The sequence below is a fragment of the Pteronotus mesoamericanus genome, unplaced genomic scaffold (assembly GCF_021234165.1).
Source record: "Pteronotus mesoamericanus isolate MK-2021 breed Mesoamerican mustached bat unplaced genomic scaffold, CSHL_Meso_final contig_347, whole genome shotgun sequence".
Lineage (NCBI taxonomy): Eukaryota > Metazoa > Chordata > Mammalia > Chiroptera > Mormoopidae > Pteronotus > Pteronotus mesoamericanus.
The window spans coordinates 7,725,761-7,750,117 of NW_026555137.1; positions in this window are offsets into that span (position 1 = coordinate 7,725,761).

The window sequence follows — 24,357 nt, forward strand, 5'->3', positions numbered from 1 at the left end:
AAACCTTTAGTGCCATGCTGGCCTCACTTGAACCTATTTCATATGTCTGTTTAATATGTTGACCTTTCTGCCTTATAGAATGAAAATTTAAAATTTCTATGCTAATGAGCAGGGAAGACCCAGCAAAAACAAAACACTCTCCTAGAAAGATTTCAATGAGTTGTTATTTTCTGGCAATGACTCATCCCTCTTAACTAGATTTCAATGCAAATTTGTCATTCAAGGTCTGAAAGGTGCTCAGGGCTTCTAAAAGAGGAGTTTTGGATAAACACTGCCTGTCGCGATGGGGTCAAATATTTGTAAAATATAGTTCAATTCACTAGAGCAACAGAATACAAACACAAAATACATCTGGAAAAGGAGATGAGAAAAGGAAACATGGGTGGTCACTTTCCCAACCTATACTCTCCCTAATAAATCAGTTTGCTTCTATAATATATCATCTCTCAGATCTTGAAAGCTGCTAGAATCATTTCATGGAAGAGTGGCCTAATGCCTAAATCTCCCAAAAGCCCTAGAGCTCCTTGAAGCTGCCAATGAATGACACCTGTTTGCAAAACATTGCTTTTGCCCAATGTGGGCTGCTTTTCAGCTCCATACCCACTCTTTGGTGTAGCCATTAGATGACCATGGTTCTCAACTCTTTTTCCAGAACATTCTATCATCTCTCAATTATGCGTTTCTCTTGAATCTGGTCTCTGCTATTATCTGTTGGATGTTTGGTTGGGATTCCTAGAAAAATCCTCCCAGGAAGGTGTTTGTTCTGTTCACTCCCCTATTTGTGCCTCGGACGTCCATACAAACAAGGTACTTGGGAGCAGAACACAGCAAACCATTTTATCTTTTGAGTTGTGTAGACCACAACTGAAACCTCGTGTGAGATGCATAATCCCACAGTGTTTTGCTTTCCCCTGTCAAAAGGTGGAACACCCTCGAAACATCCGCCCTATCTGGCTTCATTCGCTCGTGGTGATGAGGGAGACCGAGGGGTGGGGGGGAGTGGACACGCAGGCGAAGGCAGTGCAATTCTTTCCCCTCCACAAAAAAGAGGATTTTTTTGAAAGGAGCAACCAAATTTAGAGTCAAAAGCCATAAATCTAGCGGGCCTTAACAATTATCTGCGTTTTTCAGAAAAGAGAGAGAGAACTGATGACCACCCATACGGAGTAAGCGCCTGGGACTCTCTCCAAACAGATCGGATCCCGCTTCGCCTTTTCCCGCTCTGTGAACTGCGCCCGCAGAACTGGGGAAATGCCGACGGAAGGGCTGCTCCCGAGCTTTTCCTTGTGTCCCACACAGTGCGGGGGAATTCGCAGGACACTGCGCACCTGGGTCGTTTGGCCGTTCTCCTTGTGTCCTTTGGGAGAAATCAAATGCTTGCCTGGATGCAGCGAGTATGCAGAAGGCATGGGGAGAGCAGCTACTGCTATGGGAATACACCGCATTTAGAAAGAGCCCAGATAAAACCAATGCTGGATTTCCGGTGAGCTCCCGGTGTGTGTGCACGTGGAGACCCCCAAGCCCCCGAACACGCAGCTAGGAATTTATGGCTGCTCTCAGACATCAACACTCCTGGCTTTTTTTCTAAAGGGGATGTTGTGTCTTCCATTTTGGACGCACATGGAAAATGTTCTGAAATCACTTTCTGTTTTTATCATTAAATGTGGGAATATACCTAAAAGCACTGCAAAGCTATTCTTCATGTGTGGCCTGAAACGTTTACCGCTTTTTCCTATAGAACTAAGGAAATCCTATATTTAGCCTTTTGTGGTAGAAGGTAATAGATGAGTATGAGACTTGATAATTACTAGAAGGTTTATTCCATTAATGAACTAATTATCCTGGTATTTAAGTTTCGCATGCTTAGGAACTTTTCATTAGATGTTTGGTCTTTGTACGTTGAAAAGGAAGTACATGGTCAAAAAAGTAAATGGTCAATTAACATATTCTAGATTGCACCATTAGTGAAAATGTACTGAGAACATTCAAGAAAAAGCATGAAACTTGGGAACAATGGAGGACACTTAAAAGGAAACTCAAGAGATTATCAATATTTCGTGGTAAATATTCAATAGATAGCACACTGACACAAACTGACACACTGAGATTTAGCAAAAATCTTAGTCCACTCGGGATCGAATAGGGTCCTTCCTGACCTGGCTCCTTCACTCTTAGCTTCCTCCCACTGTTCTCGCCAACACATGCCCGATGCCCCGTGCCCGCAACACTAACGAAGTCCTTCTGGCCAACAAGAGAGGTCCTCTTGCCCTTTAGTCCAAAGAGGCTCCGATTGCTCTAAACACTTCCATTCGGGATATCAACATTTTAAAGCTTTTTAACTATACTTGCAACCCATTACGCGTGCCGGTCAAGGTGAGGAGTTGGATTTCATTCTTGGAACAACATAAGGGAATCATGTGGTTCCAGTTGTATTTTTAAGAGATGGATTTTGGTTGCTGTGAGCTGAAGAAAAGAAAAAGGCAAGGATGGAGGCAGCAGTCGCTGTTTAGAGACTATTAAAGAGTCCCAGTGAGAAATAATGAGAACTTCGTGTAAGATCTCAGAAGGCAGGAAGAAAAATGGAGGAAAATGGACAGATTTTTTTTTTTTTTAAAGGTGGAATAAGACTTGCTGGGGTGTGAAGGAGAAAGGAAACAAGAGTTCCATTTTTACTGTGTTAACAATCAGATGATTGTGAGATATTTCTATAAGTCAGTTTAGACCTCTGTGGCAAACAATATTCAAATTTCATGATTTAGCCAAATAAAAGTTTATTTCTCACTCATGCAAGAGACCACCATGGGTCTTTCTGACCATACAACTCTCTGAGTAACCTCTTCTCTAAATGGTTGAGTGGCCTCCCCCCGCTCCCCCACTTTTAATCTTGTGGCTCTGCATCTCTCTAGGTCATTAGGGTTTTTTTCTACTCGGCTCGCTAATGAATAAAGACAGTACAAGCAAGCAGGCAGATCTGTGGGAGAGATTTTCATAGACTCATTCAGGCAACAGCATGATGTCCACCATGTCACATTGGCCAGCCTCAATCATATTGGCTCTCTAACTGCAAGAAAGTCTGGGAAATGTAGTCCCGCTCTGTGCTCAAGACGGAAAAAAGCCAAAGAGCAGTCCCGCCACAATATTCAGCAAGGATGTCAAATAGCCTCTTGGACATAAATTCTGGAGTCTTCTCTCAAATAAACTAAAAAAAAAAAAAAAAAAAAGAACAAACAAATATCCACTGAGTCCTATTTCTAATGATCTAACCCACACATTTCAGAGGGTACCGAGTTGTATATTCCTTTCTAACTACCCACAAGGGCCATGTAATGTAATTGGAAAAAAAAGGAGAGATAGAAATCTGAAAAAGCTGTGTGTGTGTGTGTGTGTGTGTGTGTGTGTGTGTGTGGCATGGGGACAATGGGAGAGGGCACAGAGCAGCGAATAATTACCAGATAAATGATGTACACAAGGGGAGGGAAATTCATCACAGGCAGAGGGATGTAGGGAGGTTTGCTAAACAAGGAACAGTTTTAGGTGGTCCTGAAGGATGTATGAGGTGTCTAGGAAAAAAAAAGGTGGAAGATGATTTTTTCAGGCACAAGGAAGTACATCAATAAAAACACTCCCACTATTTTTCACTATTTAAAATGACTCTATTTTTGTCAAATTGACAGCCTTTTAGAAACAACAGAGTTACGTAAGTCAAATAACTGTTTAGCAACCAGTCAAAAACTGATTTTATATAAAATGATGTTTATGTGGCTTACTGTATTTTCTCTCCTTCCAGATAGGCTTACACACAGAGGTACCGCCTCAGCGGCTAACCAAAGGAGGGGTCATACACGCTTGGATTGCGAATCGATGACTCACTGGCTTCGGTCTCAGTGCCCTGCTTCACACACCTAGAAGGATGAGATGCCAGAGCTTCCCAGGGACCCAGCAATGAATGGTCAGTTGAAGAAGGAGAATTTCTACCTGTCCCCTATGTACATAGATATGATCATGTGAGGGTCAGGAAAAAGCCTGAGTGACTGGCAGCAGAAACAGAGTCAAGGAACTGGGAGCCAGGGGCTTACTGGCCTTTTCTGAGACTGAAAGAGCTGACTTCAGTTGTTCTGTCTGCGCATCGGTCCTGACGCCCAGACCTCGCCATCAAGCGCGGCTGATGGAACCAGGCTCACAGGGAAGGGTCGCGATTCCCCTCTGAGAGACCGCCTTTGACCGCCTGTGAAATAGTTTGATGATGATCATAATGATGTGAATAATGATAATAATTTTCACTTAGAAGCCTTCATGCTACATTTTCAAAGATGCTATAAGCATTAATTAATTAAGTCCTCCAGCAGCCGGTAAGGTAGCTATTTCCTGCATTGCACAAATAAGTAAGCAAAGCAAAGAGAGGTTAAGTGGGTGGCCTGGGGTTACACAGGAAATCAAAGCTGGGAAAATGGAAACTGAACCCTAGCCACAAAAGTTGGCTCACATTGGTGGCATTTCCTTGAGAAAGGAAGCAAATAATTTGTAGAACACATAACAGGTCATGGGGGAAGAGCCAAAATCTGAGGTCCTAGGGTGTCCAGGGGCTGTCTCAGAATTTCTTAGAGAGTCAGGAGTCAATACCAGTGTGTACCTGATGCAGCGATGCCCTTGAACATCGTGGAGGAGTGCTAGCTTCTGCACAGGCACGTGGCTCCCTTACCAGAATGTAAGCAAATGGCAGGCGGAACTGGGGTTACTGACTTTGAGTTCTCAACATCTGACGCGGTGCCGGGCACATTGTGGGTATGATATAATAAACATATTTTGAATAAATAAATGCATATGTAAAATACCGTTCTTGCAAACTTAGCCTATGGTACAGAAAGCAAGGTACAATACAATAATTCCAGAAAGCGATGGAACAGAAAGGAGAGAGACCTTGAGGCCTTGGCATCGACCGCAAACACTGAGCCTGAATTTGCTCTGACAATTGGTTCTCTCTCTTGTTTTCAGTTTACTCATCTGCCAAATGAGAACACCGGTCTCAGAGAGTTGTCACAAGGATCAAAGGACACAGTACGTGCTGATCACCTATCTCTAGACCATGCGAAGTGTACAATAAATGTTCATGTTTTTTCCTCCTTTGAAAGCAAAAGTATCACGCAACCTTCACAGTTGTGAATGTTAAGAGGTAATCTTCCTGCCTCTAGGTAGGAAAAGCTATTCTCACATGGAAAACCCTTTATCAGCAGGGCGAAAGGAACGGAAACGTTAAAATACTGCACTCCCTAATGCTATTTGAAAAAGATGAAAGCAGAACTGGAATTCCACTTAAATGGCACTATATAGACTTCAGATAAAGAAGAAAAGTTGATAATCAGCTAATTTACCTGATACAAACAGTCTCAAATTAATTTAAGGACCTCACATGGCTAACATAGTTACTATCAATAGTAACTCCATTAAATATATAATTATGAAGTCAATTTCACCCAATTCTGCAGAGTCAATCTTTTGGGATTTGAAGACAAGATGGAGAGAAATTAGCTAAAGGAAGGGATGGGGCAGGAAAGGGGAGGAATAAGGGAGGAGCAAGGTCAGATGCAGTGGTGGGTATGGGGGCAGGTACCAGGGTGGGCAGGGATGGAGGTGACAAAAAGAGGAGGTGGTAACAACCCCCCCGCCCCACATACACACACTCTACCCCTCAACCATGCTTTTAACTACAGATACCTTTGGTGAAGGTTAGGTTTGCAGAAGGGGAGAAAGGGGCCTTAATCACATCTTACTTTGATTTACTACATATGAATAATCCTATAAATGTTAGCTTATTCTGCTATTTCCAACACCTTGAAGGTAAGCTTATTCAAAATTGAAAAGACAGTGGACCTTGCTTGTAGCTCCTGGCAAATTCCACTTGAGAGAACAGCTTTTACTTTTATCAATTTACTTTAAACTTCTATTGGGCTCTAGGTTCTTAGCTTCCTCTCCGTAAACTGTCACGGGCCAAGTCTAACTAGGGGATCACGGGAGGATAAGGAAGAGAAAACACTGAGGACACAAAGGGAGATACTGAGAAAACTCTCTGGAAAGCTCAGCTTAAGAACCTAGAAGACAGATTTATATGCCGCCTGATAGTGCTAGCTCTTCAAAAAATGAAAACAAAGTATAATTGGGATTACACCTTAGATTACAACAAGGTGAAGGAATTATCTTTATTAGTTGTTGATTGATGCTGAAATCTATCTTTGGGTTTAATACATGTACAATGTGAGATCACTTTTAAATATTGAGCCAAGCCCCATGTATTAATATGTTTGGCTCTAGAACCTTTGGAAAGAAGCAACGACAACTTAGTCTTGAGTGGTACACAGACACAATTTGATCATCTGTCACTGCCATTAACACCCGTCCACGTGGAAATGAAGGAAGTAAATGTTAAAGTGCTGTAACTATATTTTTGGTACATCTTCAATGTAACAGATATTTTTATAGCATTAACTGTTTTTCTTTTCCTTGCTTGAAGTGAAAATATCTGATTAGTAAGTTGACAGATAAAATATGGATTTAAGAGTCAAATATAAATGAGAAAAAGACAATTTAATCAGAAAACCAGACAAATGTGGGTTGTTTTTTTTTCTTGAAGCCAAACTGGTCCACACACTAATGACCTTCATGAGTTCGTTAGCATGATCCAAATTCTGTTTTTAAAATGTACAACTGGAACTTAACTGAGGCTTCTAACTACTTCCATTGTGCCTGGGCAATACAAGGGTGGATTTGAAGTTAGCATCAGTCAATTCGAAATGGCTACATTACTATTTTCTTTTTTTCCTCTGTCTGACCATCCTATCATCCTTTTCACTAAAGATAAGATGCAGAAATAAGCCCTTTACAAATGTACTCTGTAGTCACAAATCAGATACAAGAGCTTTGTGTAGAATTTTACAAGCAATAAACTTTAGTTCAGAAAACATAGGAACCGTATGTTTCGATGATTATGAAAGCAAGTGAATTTAAGAAAAATATAGAGAAAATAGGATGGGTTCAACAATGACATTTAAGCTTTCTTCTGTTAAGCCAATACAAGTATTTTTAAAGTAACTTAAATAATTCTTCTGTAATGTTTTTAATGCTCTCCCCGCTGACCAGCACGCACATGTGTAACAATTCTTAAAGATAGTGCGTGTATTTGCAAAAGATAAAGCTGTACATAATTCAGAGATATATTTAGAGAAATATTTATGTTACTAATAGCATTCAGCACCAAGTATCAACATACTTGAAATTAAGCCTGTTAGAAAGAAAGACATTAAATACTATCCATCAGAGATGGAGTGGTAAGACATTTAGTTTTTGAGAACTTTGGCTTTGATGACTTTGCAGCATATTTTGATGGAAACGTCCTAGAGATTATTAATGGTCCTAAATAACTTTGGCACCCATCAGGTCATTTGCATCTATTTGACTATATTTGCATACATGTGACTACATGTAACTGTGACCACATCCATAGTTACGCCATTGCTCTGTGCAGGTGGCGTGTGTGTACAGGCCCTAACCTGCATCCCAATGTTTCGTTGGTGATCTTGTCTTGCTGTTTCTCTTATGTGAAATGTTTGCAGCTATCACCTATAAAATCATTCAGGATGCTCAATGCAGCAAGTACGTGAGACATAGCGAGTATTAAAAAGTTACTTTTCTCAAATTGAGGTCAAATGCTGTTTCATTGAAACAGGTTGCCTAGGAAAAGTTAAACATTTTGTATAGATATTTATGGCACTCATGCCTAAACCTAAGGGTAGGCTAAATGAATTGTCCAGCTTTGTTCTGGCTCTATGTGTTTCCAAAAATGACCTCTGGTGGTATGTTTCTTTCCTTCCAATTATCAGATTTCTTAGTAGCATTTCTTCTCCTGGACTGTTGAGTAGTTGATGATAGTTAATATGGGTCTGCTTTGAAACACTTTGACATATTTTCGCACTCTCCCTGAATCTGCTAAATGTAATTACATGGGGTTTGAATGTCAAATATGAAAAATCAGTTCAAGAGAAAAGTATCATGGATAGAAAATGGTTAAAGACTAAGGAAGCTTTTCCAACATCCTTGCTAAAACTGATGTGTTGAATTCAATTAATTCATTACCGATGGATCAATGTAACAAATTTAAGATTTGCAGACATGGCTGAAAACAGCTTTCAGCCTGGACACCACTGATTCCCAATGGTGAGGGTGGGTTCTTGGCCCATGAGCCCTGGGGGTGGTGAGCACTCTGATGCCCGTTTAAGTCTCTATCACGCTGAGCTCTGTAGCTGGTTTCTAAGTGACCTAAGAAGCCACATGCAAATCCTCCCAAGGTGAGTATCACTGTTTTTGGCTCTTGCAAGTCAGCATTTAAAGCTCATTTAAAAGGAGAGGGTCACTTAACATGACTTTGACTCTGTACCTTGCAAGAGAAAAACCTGAACACGCTTATGCCAATAAACATCTTTGTCTTCCTAGACCATGGTTTCTCAACAGCATCAACGGGTTCTTTGCTGTGAGGGCCACCCTGTGTGCTGTATGAAGTTTGGCTGCAGCCCTGGTCTCTAATCACTCGATGCCAGTAGCAGCTCCAAGTGTGCCAATCAAAAATATCTCCAGCCATTACCCAATATCCCCGACTGGGGCAAAATCTCCCCAGTTCAGAACAACTACCTCAGATGTATCTTGCATTGTAGTTTTCACCATAGCTATAAATGGTCTCCTCTTATCTGTCCCAGGTATCAGCATTGAGAATGTTTTGGTTTCCACATTACTCCCCATCCCAAAAAACTGCAGGACACTCTGTGGACCCAGCGAAACTGAAGTGAAGACATCGCGCTTAAAATCAAAGTACCAAGATCTGATAGTACATTTGTTAGGTAAAGCCTTTAAGAATGCTCTTACAATGTTTTGTTTTGTTTTCGTTCTTGAAGGTTTCCAAAGCTCCAGCTTGCCTCTGCCCAGTGCTTGCTTACCGTTTCACCGCTCAGCTGTAGGGCATCTTTTTCTAGCAAGGGCACTGAGCTGATCACAGAAAAAAACAACGGGGTGGGTATCTGTGACCTTCTCAGTTCTGCCTGTTCCCTGATCCCAATTCTCTGTCCCTGTCGGGCTCACGTGATCATAGTTGGAGAGCCTCCCCCTACAAAGCTAGTTTCTACCAGTCATATAAAAAATAGTTACTAAATCATGTGTATTGCATTCTTTGAATGGATATAGGCACATCCTTCTAAGAATGTATCTAGTGATTTATATATAAAAACTGGGAGAAAGGCAAACTGGAATTTCCTTTGTCCTTCCTTCCCAACCCTGTCAATTTCTCAGATTAACTTAAATATGATCCACTTTCATCTTTTCTTGGAAATTACGAATTAAAAAAAAAAAAAAAGAAATTTGTTTTCAAATTTTCCTAACAATACATGCCACATAGTTCACTGCCCTCCAGGCCTCTAACAGAAGAAAATATTCATTGCTTTTTGTTTGTGACAATCAGGGCAGGGAAAATGTTTTGGCGCTTCTAAGGGAGAAAAGTCTTCTGGAAAAAACACTAGCAAGCATTTACGTGATTATGATCACACACACAAAATTAAGTATTCTTAGAAATGTACCATGGTGCTTTTTACCCATTGTAGGGTAAACAAGAACCAGATTTTTCATTTTTTACATTTTTAGTTTTATTGGGGACATTTTATAAGTCACAGTACAGTGAGCTTCGCCACATGCATCGCATTGGACACCTGCCACCGCTCAGCTCTGTAAAAGCGCCGTCTCTGCTTTGAATTCAGAGACCAGCTTGTGGCCTGTGAGAACACCTGGGGCTCTGAGCTTTGGAAAAGAGCAGGGCAGGTCCCTTTAAAAGGGCTCTTTCCGCAGCAGGGACAGTGGTGCGCACACACTTTAGGGGACTCCCAAGTGCCCCTTGGCCAGAGGCACTAGCTTGGAGCTTCAGGCCCCGGAAAGGTCCACATGAGCCTAAAACGTCTGCAAGCAGCCCCATGAAGTCATTTGGTGAGACTCAAGCGAGACTGTTCTCTTCCCACGTGGTTTCTTAGGGAGAAGGAGCATCTAGTAGGCTGCTGGATCCTGGTGCCCTAAAAACTGAGGAAGGGGGTGTGACCTGGAAAAGGCAGGGCCCAGACTTACAGAGGAACCAGGGAAGATCGGGCTCTACAAATCAAGGGCTGCCTGGCGGGTTCTGACAGTGATTTTTAACCTCCAGAGAGCGATACAGGTTAACCGGTGGGTCGGCTTGTAGTCCCCTGAGAGAAAGCAATCTCAGAAACACGCAACTGACAGCCAGCAAACCTGCCTGACGACAGACCCCTTAAACCTCACCTCCGTCCACCCACTCGGGCGCTCTGACTCAATCACTTGCAGTAATGGAATCTCTCGTTCCCTGGAGGGGCAGAAGGCACAGGACAAGGTGGGTAGAGAAGGGTGTGCGTTCGCACACTCAGACACAGAGTATTTATCTTTTGCAAGATTATCTCCCCTGTGACTCATTCAGGATGCCTGAAGACAAAGAGAGAGATAGCTCATTAAACATAATTACCCGAATGACTTTAATTGCAAATCATTAATGAGAGGCAGCCTTGTATTTTCTTAGAAAATGGAACATTTAAGAACTCCTGTCTCTGATCTTCCGGCTCTACAGATGGGGGTTGGTAGGGCAATTTGGACGGAGCTCTGGAGGCTCTGAGATACATAAAATTAAATTACATTACCAACCAAAAACTTACACTGCCAGCAGAGTAAGATTTCTCTGGCTTACCCTTGTCCCCTCTTTTGAGCCAAAAGGCTTCTGCCAAGTGTCCCTAGCGCTATCCAACCCTGTCTACTATCTTTGGCATCACATTGCTTTGTGGTCCTGAAGCCACCGTGTTGTGGCAGTGCCTCGGTGCAACCATCTCAATGCCATTGATGCTGAGGTCTGGCTCGGTGGGTAGTGAGTATCACTCTTGCCTCTGGAACTCAGAAAACTCAAAGTTGAGCTGTGCTATCCCCTACAGGGGGCAGAATTCCCTTCCCTTCCAACACTGCAAAAAGAAGGCTGCTGGCATTTCCAATCACTCAGGCAGATTTCAGCGCAAGCAATCCTTTTCCTCTTGTTCAACCTTCATTGTTTTGCCTAGGACTTCAAGGGGCTCCGTTGAGTAACAAAGGAAATAACAGTCACTGTGCTCAGTGGTGCTCACAGCAGACTCAGTCCCCAGACAGATCAAAGGGACAGAATCTAGGTTCAAGCCTATGCCCCGACTCTATGTATATTAGTTGTATATTGACGACAGTTTAATCCATTCTATTTGCAAAATGGAACCAAGCCAAAAGAATAAAGGAAGGAGGGGACTATAATCTGTATATGCAAAACCTACGTAACCGGCAGTAAGAGAAGTGGACAAGCCAAGATTCACAATTATCGAACATTCCAGTTTTGTTTAGCTTTGTTTGTTTTCAGTGAGTCTCAGAGGATATGTTCTCTATTAATTCATATTTACTGGTAATGTGATGTTTCATTTCCAATTGTTAACTCATGTTTACTGGTAACATCATGTCTTATCTCTAGTCGAATAACATTATTAATTAACTAGAGGAGTTAGAAATTTCTAGTTAACTGAATTGACCTGCATTTTTTTCTTTTAAACTGACTTATGTGAGTCATCAAAGACTGAGTACTTCCAAAAGGTCATGATCTTGTGGGATTTTGTCTTCATTATGTGACTGGATGTATACATTTCAAGATCTATAGCAAATGTTGGACTATCTGGCATTTCATCATATAGAGCATGACCACTTATATATACAGTACAAGCTAAATGGAACTTAAAATGAAAGACACTTCTAATTCAGTAACTTCAGATCTTTTAGTAACTTCTGAATCATCAATGAATAAATCAAATTCAACTGAGTTTTAGTGTATTTTTATTGTACTTTGTTTCCTTAGAAATCGACAATTCATGTGACTGGGTAGTAAATGATCTATTTAAATAACATAGTCACCAACTGTGAAATACAACAGAAGCTTTTCTGCAACCTCCTTATGCTATTTCAAATGCACGTTCCAACTAAGGTTACATTATAAATGACAAAATCTATTCACCTGGATTTTGTTCACTGTTTAGGGATCTACTTAAGAAATTTAGGGTATCAGTAACAGCCACCGGAGGACCCTGGACAAACAGAAAACTACAATGTTTCCTGCCATGATGGTTATGATAAAATTGAAGGTTGACTTGTTTGGGGTTGTCAACGATGGCTCTCCTGATCATTCCACTTCTGGGTAAGAATGAGAGAGACAGGCCCACTGGCGATCAGGTTGCTCAAAGAACTCATTAAATACAGTGACTTAAAAACAATGCACAGTCTCTGTTTCCATCCTTTGCTCCTGATGTTCTTAGAAGCATGTTTTGCTTAATAAAATAGCTCTTGATAAGATTGCTTGGTAAGATCAGATCTAAGGATTTTTCTGATCTAATGAGAAGCCCTACAGGGACGGGACCTGTGTTTTGCTCGCTGGTGCACCCCAGCACTTAACAGACTATCTCGCACACGTTAGTACTGAATAGCCATTTATGAATGAATGAATGAACTAATCAATTAATTCTGTGGACTACTGTACCTTTTTGCAGCATTTGTCACCCGTGAGGAAGGCTTGAATTTGCTCCCTCAGCATCCATGCCTCTGATGGTCCTTCAGCCTCTCTGTGTGTTGTTTTATTTTGTTTTGGTTTTTCTCTCCCAGCTCTTCTGCCTCTCGCTGCCTTATTCTACTCTTACAAATCATATCTGTTCAAAATGTTCACATTATAATAATAAATGCCAGCCTGAGCCCCCCTCTCAGGACCTTTGCTCTTGATCTAAACTAATTTAAGCCATAAAAAAGCAGGAGGAGGGATCTGACTCATGACACCAACCCTATAGAAGCACAGTGAGACTGAAGCACAGCTGGAGCCAGAGACCCGCAGGGCTGGCTGTACCCTGAGTGCGAATGGCCACTCCCGTGAGTTTCCGAATCACATCCTTATTGCTCCCTGTCAACCAGAAAGAGAAGCTGCTTCCCTGCTTCTTTGGAAATGAACACAGACTGGCATAAGAATGTACTGGTTGCTCTGGTATATGTTGTAGAATCAACCCAGATTCCACGAGAATGGAGTCATCATTCTTAACTGGAAAACATGGGCTAAAAGAGGGAAGGGGGTTACAATCCTGAAGCGAAGTTCTATAATTCCTGAGTTTTCTAGTAGCATCTTACAAGGTGAATGTCATAAATAGGCGGTCAAGGGCAGGAGAATGGCTCACTGATCGGGAAGGGGTAGTGAAACGTCTGGAAAAGGGTATGAGGGGCTTTGGGGATGATAGTTAACATATAGTTCTTGATTTAGGTGCTGGTTACTGGGCGAAAATTCTTCCAAATCATAGTTACAATTGTGGCCTACTTCTATACGGATTTTATACTTCAACAGAAAGTTCACTTAAGATGTTTCTGAAAGACAGAGAACATGTTAAGACATCTTAGGAGGTAAATACTTCCTCATACCTGCTCGTTTCTTAGCAATGGAGGTTTACAAGTTGGTGAAACCCTGCCTGTTATGTGACTCGAGTGAGGGATTCCTTACTTGATTGATGAGTTTGGGAGCGGGGTTATTATATTTAAAGTTCCTTGAGGTTAGAAAGCATGTTTTATATAGTCAGATATCCTCCTCTGCCCTAGGACTATGCTTTACTGAATAAATACTAAGCAATCTATGAGCAAATATATATAGTATATGAAGGTCAAGGGAAAGGAGACAAAATCAAGGATAGACTTGAACTCCCCCCAACCCCTTGTCTCAGGACACTGTGTCCCAGAAACCAGGGCTTGGCTAGTAATGGGCCATGGGCCAAATGCAGCCCAATGGCTGTTCTTGTGAGTCACGTGTCACTGGAACACTCTGTATATGTATGTTTTTGCTATAATGACAGAGTTGAGTAGTTGTGACAGAGACCATATAGTCTGTAAAGCCAAAAATATTTAGTATTTGGCTAATCACAGAAAATGTTTGCTGTTACCTGTTACAAACCATCAGCTTGCACCTGGTCATTTATTGACTGATTCTTTGTTCATTGCTTCATTTACCAGCCCTTGGCTGAGGATATACCATTTAGTATTGAGGATTAGGGGATTAACAGGAAGCTGAGATTTCTTTTTTTTCTTTCTTTCTTAAATGCAGACTGATTTTATTTATTTTTTTTTAGATGTCAAAGTTCATTATAAAATATTAAAAAAATGTAAAACCATCATAAAGTCTCAGCAATTAAACCAACATGACATATTTTACTTCAGGTCATGAAAAATATTAGTTCTATTTTCTTCTAAAACTCCTTAGATTCTACATACTGATTTTTAACTCACCTGAATATTTCTTATATAATGGGTGAAATAGGGCTCTATATTTGTTTTATTTCAAGTAATAGTGGTCCATGTACCTTATTTGTTGAATAAGCCTTATTTTACCCATTGACTTGAAATATCAACTTAATCATATATTATATTGTTAGATATACACGTTTGTCTCTAGAATGCTCATTGTATTTCATTGATCTATTTGATTACTTCTGGAAGGCTGAAATTTCCACCCTCGTGAAGCTCACAGAACAGGGGGTTATGCTATTTGAAAATGATTCTACTCCACCTTTCCCTCAACCCCCATGTGTAAAAATATAAAGGCTCCAAATAAATAATCCAAACCCCAAAATGAAGATTGGCTTTGTAACTTTCTATGGAATTGTGTTCTTGGCCAAAATACCTGAGATAAATTACCAGCACAATGGGCTTTTGTTCTTATTTTTCAACATTAAAAGAGAGGATTATTGTGCTGTTTTATAATCAAAAACACTTTGAAAAATATCTGCAAACCCTTGGTGAGCACATCTTGAAAATTAAGCAATTAGCTGCATCTTCCTCTCTTGAGGGTTAGAGGAACAAGATAGCCCTTAATCAGTTCATTTTTCAAATGTAACTGTTTTTAATGAAACAAGGGCGTTACAAAGTTCTCATTCTCCAAACCAAACCAAGCTGGAAAAAAGCTTTTGGGTCAGCTAACACATGCTTCTTATCCACATCATGGCATTCTACTGGGGAAAAGGAGGAACTATCGCTCAGCACAGGGATTTGGCCATTAATAGTGCTCAAATGTCCTAAAATTTACAGTATGGCCAGCTGAAGGCCTCTTTGGACTATGACTTTGTACCTTTGCCCCTGCTACTCCTGCTCCCAGGAGTGAAAAGAACGAACTTTGGAAACACCTGTAGCGTTCTCCTCTATTAGAAACGTTTAACGATCCCAAGGGGACTGTGTGGGGAAGGGTACTGCAGATTCCTTGGTCTCCCCTTGCTAGGTTTCTAGTGTTTTCTGTCGGCCCGAAGCACACCAGGCTGAACCAGGTTGTCATGGAGGGTGCATGCCTTGGACACCTGCTCCCCACATCTCGCCCTCTAGTCAGAAGCTGCTTGTAAAACTCTACACAAGTGTCGGTGCTGCCACTGTGACTGAAGATACCCCGGGGGAAATGTGCCCCGATTTGAGACAAGTCGAAATCCGCAGGTATATTATAGCAGGAGGGAGACAAAAAGATTTCAAGTGCGAAGGGGGTCTCTCCCTTGAAGGCAGAAAGTACGAATTTCTCTCACTAACACCAGAACCTACGCTACTTCAGGTGAAATTAGACTCAACAAACTCTGCCTGCTGCCCAGTGATGGCCAGCGTGCCCAACCCTCCGGCATCTCTGCGTCACACTGGAGGAAGAGGAGTTGTCTTGGGCCACATGTTAAATACATTGCAGCGCGTAATCACAAAAGAAATCTCGTAACGTTTTAAGTCAATTTACGATTCTGCAGGATGGCATCCACGTCCGTCCTGGGGCGCATGCCGCGGGTAGGACGCCCCGACAGACATCCGCCCACTTAGTGGAGTTGTCCTGGGCCGCTGGTGGGAAGAGGCCCAAAAAACCTCCCTTGGGCCTGAAACATCCTTCCACCCTAATCAGGGGAGCCCCGAGCTATCTAAAAGTGCGCCATAAAGTGACTTTAGAAAGAACTGGATGCTCTGCCACAGCTGTTAACCCGTCTGGCTCTCGAAGCCAATGAGAGACGTCGGGTTATGCGCCGTGCGCGTGTTACTGGATAGATACAAGGTCACGCCACACAAACAAATCTGACCCGGAGCGAGCACCCCGGGCCCTAGGGTGGCCTCACAGGAGCTGGGCGCCCTGAGCCAGAGCTGCTCTCCTCTTTGAAGGTGACGCTGCTCAGAGCTGAAGCCGCTGCATAAACAGACTGACTTTTGATAAGAAACACCCCAGTTCTAATTGCATTTGAGGTTAGGTTGAGATCATAATTCATCCTGCCACAGAATTACATTTTCTAAAAGATGTCTGTGATTTAACCATTAGCGTTTCTGGGCGCGTGTGCATGACAGAGGCAGCCCAGACTCGGTCAAGTTCACATGCTTCCCTCTGTAGCCGAGAGGGGGAGAGCTGTCGGTTACCCGACTCGGGTGACCCAGTCCAGGAGGGCTACAGAGAGTTTCAGGAGGGACTCCGCGCGAGGGTCCCTTCCGTGGCTTTCTTTTCTATCCAAATTAAATGCAGAGGCCATGGAGGTCTTGGGGACTACCTCTGACCCCCCTCTAAGGAAACTGGCCCCAGTCACAAGAAGGCACGTCCTCATGCCTGCCGACACATTTCCCAGAGGGCTCGGCAATGGAAGCGTTAAGGAACAAAACGAAGATTTCACGTGCAGCGCGCTTCTCGCGTTTTAAAGCTCATCGGACGGCCTGGGGATCTTGTTGGATAAAGACTCTGACTCAGGAGGTCGGGACAAGCCCAAGAGGCTACATTTCTAACCAATCTTGGGCAGTGCTGGGCTGCAGACCACATGCTCCAGGATGGGAAGGCTCAGAGCGCTAGCTTTCTCATGGCCGCCTGGAGTGCTATGTTGAAAAAGAAAATTCTGGGGCTAAATTCTAGCTTTTTGGGAAAGAATGGCACCACCCATGAATGAACTTGGCTCTGGTGGTCGTGGTGGCTGCAATAATGTCAGGGCAATCGTGACAGAATGTCACCCTCCTGCTTTGGGGAAGAGGGAGTGAGTCCCAGAGTTTATGGTATTCACTTACTTCCAGAAGAACTTAGAATTCCTGCATACTGATGAGATAATAAGGTGGTTTAATTATGCAGAATCTTTTGCAGATGGAGGAAGTTCCAACAGGAAGGTCAAGTATGGTAGGTAAGGTCAAGTAGAAAAAGTCAAGCATGCACTTGAGTTTTTCTGTCTCCTAAAATGTTTCCATGATTGCATTAACCTGCAGCTCACCTTTGGTATCAAATGTATGTGAAATCCAAGCAGAAAATACCTGTGAGCTATTCTTACTCTTAAAAATCTTGTATATAAAAAAATCAATTTTTTTTTAGCTGTTAGAGATAAATTAGAGAGAAATTATTTGCATCAAAAAAAATCATGGCATTAAATTCAGAAAACATATTTTAGAATGACTTTGTTTTGTAAAATTGTATACATATTTTTATGGAGCATATTATACCTGTATAGGCACTGCATTTTACATATTTATGGAGGTGTAGCTGCAATAATAATACTGCTGAAAACAGGGTTTATTGGAATGGAGGGAGCAGGAATGGGAGTTAGCAGAATTTGATTTATCAAGTCCTGCGCTTCCATTATATGATTGCATGAACTTGGGGAAGATATTCTGTGTTTCTGCATGTGAGTGGGGTGTGTACATGCATGCACACACATTCAAGCATGTGAGGAATAACGATACATACCCTGTGTTTATCACTGGGTCACAGAGAGAATAAAATAAGATGATGCGAAAGGTTCTATAAACTGAAAATCACTGTGCAAGTGTAAGTTATTATTTTTACAGTAATAATCTTCTCAAGATGTTGACCCCTATGCTATAGCACAAAACATAATAATCGGCCTTGTGTGAGCGGGTGTTGGGGGTGCCTAGGATCACTACCACGGTTGCACTGCCTGGCTCTGTGAACCACAGGATTATCGGTGGTTGGTTCTTAAAACCGAGTCATCCCTTTGATATTATAGGCAGAAATTCTCCGCAGAAAACACACACACGTTGTTTAATTAGAGCAACCTGGGCCGTTCTCGTTCATGAATGGATGTCTTCTAAAAACAGTCTCTGCTTTTCTATAGTATGGGGGGGGGGGAACCCTAAGAAGAATAAATCTCTCGTATTTAAAATTCCCAAAATGACAGCTGCTAAGAAGACAAAAGTAGTCACTTGCCCCAAGACACATAGGGAACTATTTGTGCCGTCGATGAACAAAAGGTACGCAGGGACGTGTAATGCCCAGCCACACAGGAGCCTCCAGAGAGGTCACAGGGCTGGGACTCCGTGGCTCGGCCAATGGCAAACCCAGACCTTCCTCTAGGTAACCTTGGTCATGATGTCACTGCACTGAGTAACAGGCAAGTGGGAATAAAGTCACAAATTCTGACACATGTAGGAGGACAGTCCATTGTGGAAACATTTAAATTTCTAGTGGAGATAACACCAATCAACTAACCGAGGTGAAAAAAACTGCCACTCACTTTTTGAGCAGTTCTTAGAGGAAAGAGAATGGACTTAACTGTGTTTAAGTTACAATCACTAGAGATTTCCTTAACAGGTTTACTCATCTGGTTAACAGAATAAAAAATCCTCTTTTTGACAGTCTCCACCATTGGCAACTATCAACGTTAATAACTTAAAGTATTCCTAAAGTTAATGAGTTTATGTGAATTAGGCTATAGCTTTGAGCCTGCCTGTTTCCTCTTAGGCAAAACCCAAAGGAAAATGGTGTTTGAAACATCCCAGGTCTTCTTTGACATTCTATATAATCTTGGGTGAGTCACTGAACCTTTGTAGATTTAAACCTTCCTTTCTGGAGAAAGGATCCTCAGTTCTCTGTTCACGTACATTGTAGTGGTTTGTGAAAAGCCATCTCAGTTGTTTGAGTTTTAAAATATGATACTAATGAGTGAAAGACCACATGCTTAGTCTCTGGGTGGGCTATTTAACTTTGTTCTGTTACATGACCACACACTTTATCTTAACCAGGGACTTGGATCTAATAAAATATCAGTTTGGTTCAAGTTTATTTCAGAAACTCTTCTGACGCTCTCGTTTTATTCTGGTTCAGTGGTTTTCAAAAATATAGGGTTGGTTTCTGTTCAGAAGTTCTCACTGGATTTTAAAACAAATGCAAAAGAAAAAAAAAAAGGTTGGCATTACTTCTTTGTAAGTGATGTTCTGCTCAGCTCAGGGTTCACTAACCAGAAGTTCATTCCAACTTTGAGCATAAGTTGAATTTGTAGTTGGAAATGATTCAGTGCTCAGCATCAAACCTTAGGTCAGAGAGACACCACGAGTTACAGAGGACCCAAGTAGGTGATGGGGGAAAGATTCGGTGTTTTCTTTTTACCTGTTCTGTAACAATAGGTCCTGCTGAAAGTGGGAAGGCTGCATCATGTTATGCCAGCGGGACTCGCGAGGACTTGATCGTGACAGCCACTTGATTTCTGTCTGCCACGCTATCATTACTCTCATGTACTGTGATACTCTTCCAGCTCCCTTAGCACAAAAACTGGAGCAGCGTCATGATTTTCTGGTCACTCTCAGGACATAAGGAAAAGGTCAACACACAATCTCAGTCCAGTCACTAGTTGTGTGAAGTGACAGAAGCCCTGGCATAATCAAAACTTCAACTTTGATTTTAATCTAAACATCCCATCCCCCCCCCCCGTCCCCCTGCTGGTCCTGCTGTGGGGGAGCTCCTTGGGCAGAAGAAATACAACCCTTGCGCTTTCTCCCCGCTCCTCTTTGGCCAGCGTTCGGCCCCTCCAGCAAAGGCATGGAAGATGTGGGCGGCCCGGGCAGGAGAGATCTCACAAGCACGATACCTGCCCACTCTTCGCACCTGGCAGGTGTTTCCAGCTGATGTTGTCTCTCATGGAAACTTTCGTGAACTTCAAAGAGCAGGGACCTTTTCTTCTACTTCAGTGCAACATTCCCAGTGTCTCATACATAACACAAGTGGAAAAACCCACAGGACACTACAAATAATATGGGACTAACTATACCTGAATGTATATATGTCCACAGGGATAGAGACACAGACTGAACAAAGCGGGTAATCTGACAAGACCTGAGCAGCACGTAGTTGATAGAGGACAAGAAAGGTCATTCCAAGCAGGCAGGCAGTACTTAAATGGTCTGAGCAGTAAAAGGAGCCATGACAGTTACAGGAAGACGTTTGCATGACTTTCCCAGTGGGTGTCAGTCTCTAGCAGGAAACCTGAACAACGTGGGAGGTGAGAGGGCGATATCTATTATGAACAATCAGAAGATTTTAACTCGACTCAGGAGGGAATTGGAAACCTTCTTAGCAATTTAAGAAAATCCGATGGTTACAATATTCACAGAGATGGCCTTGAGAATGGGGGTAAGGGGGAGGCCAGAGCAGAGGGTGTTGCCTGTCGACTCTCTGAACACCCAAGTCTGATAAAAATAGAATGGTCTTGTGAAACCCAGATGGTCTCGTTTTCCAACTCAAGAGAATAAACAGTATTTTCCTCTGCATTTTTCATTTTTAATTTCTTTCTATCCTCCCATATTCTGAGGAATAGGCCCTTTCCTGGTGTTTGGTGAAGGAAAGGGCGAACTGGTTGATAAATCCGCTATGTGGTCATGCAATTTTTCAAATAGTGCACAACAGCCATATGAATAAAATGCGTCCTTATAGCCAAAAGTTGCATTTAAGTGATATTATTTTTAAAGTCCCCATAAGAAGTGTTCATCCATGTTCCCTAGGAATGAAGAGTGCTTTTCTGCCCCCCATGGACAATGAACTACTTCCCTTCTGACAGAAGTGCACATGTGCACATTTCATGGAGTGTTTCCAAGTGTTGCATGGGCCTCTGCTCTCTGGTCGTGGTTCACGTCAGTCTGTTAGTCCTGTGAGGTAAGGCTGCCATTGTCCAAATGAACAGTTGAAGTTCAGCAAGAATGAGTGACTTCCCTGAGTCACACGAATCGCTGGACATGCAAGAACTCAAATCCAGATCATCCGACTCTACGTTGCAGGCTTTTTTCTCAACACCAAACAATTGGCAACAACAATGGTTCACGTGTTAGTCATTGATCTTACTGTCTGCTTTATTTTATTAAATCATTTGCCCCATGTCCTGGGACAACACATGACTGCACGCATTAAGGCAAATTTGTTAATGTAGACATGCCTTGTTAAGTCAAAAGGAGGTTAATTGTTACCCTTTCTTTGATCGATTTTTGGTAGGGATACATTGGACTTTTAGTTGTGGCTAGCCCGGAGACATGTTGTAAACATCAACATGCACTATATTAACTGTCTAAAAAGAGCTGTAGCATTTTAAATGATAGTTAAAAATGAATATATTAAGCAACATTAATATTAATAGTTTAATTCCAATCACCACAGTTACAACAACCATTATACCAGCTTCTTCATGACTTGGGAAGTTATGAAGAAAGACATAGCTAGACAAGGAAATATCTAATAGGTAAGATAGAGGAAGGGCCACAAAACTTTGTTTATGGTTTTAGCTATTCAAAGTAAACTGAGGTAAGACAGCATTCTATTACTAATAAATGCCACTTATCTGATTTTTCTACTTCTAGGCATCAGAATCTTGATAAGAATATTTAAGAATAACACAACCAACAGATGAAATACAATATGATCATCTGATCCATTATTTACCTTGAGATCTTATAAATATTAAAAACAGTTACTGCAAATGAGGAACATATGCATTTTATGGGGCTCACTTGCATACAATTGTAGTGAGGTCAAAAAGAATTTACTTACATTACTCTTATATAATAGTTTTTCTACTCTTTATGTAATTTTTAGAAAATAAAAATAATCTGAAGGAGAAGAAAATAATCATCCTTATTTTAAGGTGGTAATGATTTTCAATGGATGTTTATGACTTCTCAAAACTGAAAAACATCTTGATAGTATAGCCTGAAACACAGCTCAATCTGCAGAGTTGACTTTTATCCAAGAGTTGAACTCTGATTCAGGAGGAGAGATTTACAAGATAAAGCCAAACTAATCAAACACAAATGCAAAGACAAATCTGACATCCCCTCAGTGTAAATATACTGATGATGATGATTATACATTTTCTGCTTAAAGACTTGATAAAAACCCTGGCTCCTGACTCGTGCAACACTTTGGTAAGAAAGAAAAGTGTCTTCATAGTTTGCTTTACATGTTTGAAGCTGCAGTCAAAGATTTGGTTCTCAATTTGGTGAGTTTTACATGCCAGAATCTGTCACCCAAAAGAAGTAGCACAGAAATGTGCCTGAACATCAATTACAGGTTCATGTCAACACACCAGGCCCTTGGAAGGAATAACTCACGTATAATTGGGTATGTTTTGTCCTCTACATCTAAGACGTAATAGGAAAAGAAACAAATGAACAAACAAAAGGCTTAGCTCAATCTAATTGCTCCAGTTCTAAAACAATTCAATAGTTTAATGCTTACAAGAATTTTTCTTTGTATAAGAAATTGTTAAGGCTCTTCATTATTTTTCCAGGGGTTCTAGAATCATTATCCTGGCTATTTGAGAACAGAAGTGAATGGAGAGAATATTAGGCTTTACTCATCTTTCATGAATTAAAATGACAAATTGAAATCACCCAAATCTCATTATATGAAACACAACCATAATTTCTATTCTTATTAGAAACACTTTGCTTAGAAGTTTGTTTTTATCATTAGACAATATTGGTTATAAACATCCAGCGTATTTCTTCTGAATAACATGTAAAGATTTCAAAATTTAATCAGTTATCTTACAAAGTATATTATACTTGTAAAATATTTTTGGGAAATTGGGATGAAACATTCCATATTAGCTTGTATTTTTTTTAAAATATTAATTTCTTAAGACTTAGATGACCAATTCCTAAAAAATGAAGAATCAAAGACTTCTGTAGAGTATCTTGTTAGCTAAAACTAGACTTTAATCTTTCAGCTATGACTGCCCAGTACCTCCAGACTACCACACTTTTAGTTGAATCTCCACCCTGCCACCAGAATTACCTTTCTAGAACCAAATCCTCACATTTTAACATCAAAGTATCAACGGCTTCCTCTTGTCTAAAAGATGAAATTTAACCTTTTAAAAGCTTTTAACATGCTTCAGTTTCAGATTAACAGCTCCATTTCCAGACAGTGCAAAATGTACACGCGACAGGCCAGGAGCACTCAACAACGTTCTGTCTCTGGAGCTACTCGGGTCCTCAGTGCCAATGTGCCTCCGCACACACAGGGCATTTTCTCTGCATGGCATGCCGTTAAAAATTACGATGATGATAAGAGTGACTAACTTTAACTGAGCCTTTTCTATCTCCTACCAACTGCCAAGCACTTCGCATAGACTCTCTCTTTTGATTTAATATTCCCTAGGAATCTCCCCACTTCACAGGCAGGAAAGCGGAGGCTTGTGCGGAATGAGCAGAATGGATAGGTTGGAGGGTTTTCCTCACATGAATAAAATAATGTCATTTTGTAGAGTATGATTAAAATCAGAAGCCAAGGAACATGGCTTTGGGAAAATTATTGCCTTCTGTGGGCCTTGCCCTCTGTCACTTTTCCATCTGTGAAATGAAACAACTCTGTTGTGAATCCTTTGACTTGGGCTCCCTGCTACCCGCTGGTAAGTGAAACCAGCAACCTAGTGAGGTAAGTTTACAGCCAATTGCAAAGATCAAGTGTAATATGAATACATGCAAAGTAACGCATCTATTTCACTCTATCTATCCCACTATTCTACGTTTGAGTGAGTGAAGGTGGAGAGGCCTGAGGTATTATATTAGCAGAGATTCCACCACATGGGAAGGTGGGCAGAACTATTCCCCCCACCCCTCTCTGCTCCTGTGACGCAGTCTCTCTCTTCCAATCTTTGTGAATTCTATCTTGCCATGAGGGGCAGATGCTGCAGAGAGGAAGATAAATAAGCTTTTATCAACTTCGCGGGTTGGGGAGAATTTTCCCATGATCTCTTGAGAAATTCTATGGGAATCCATTAGACCCCATTAGAACTGTCTGCTTGCTATGCTGGCCCTTGTGGTAATTTGAAGGCCTCGTGTGACCATATTCAGTGCAAGAAAATATCTTCTGTGAGAGAGATCCAGCTGCTAGGTCCCTGAGTTACAAACATTCCACTAGACTCATTCAACAACAATGGTAATAACATTATTGTTAAATGAACGAATGCATGCATGAATGGTAGCTAAATTTTACTG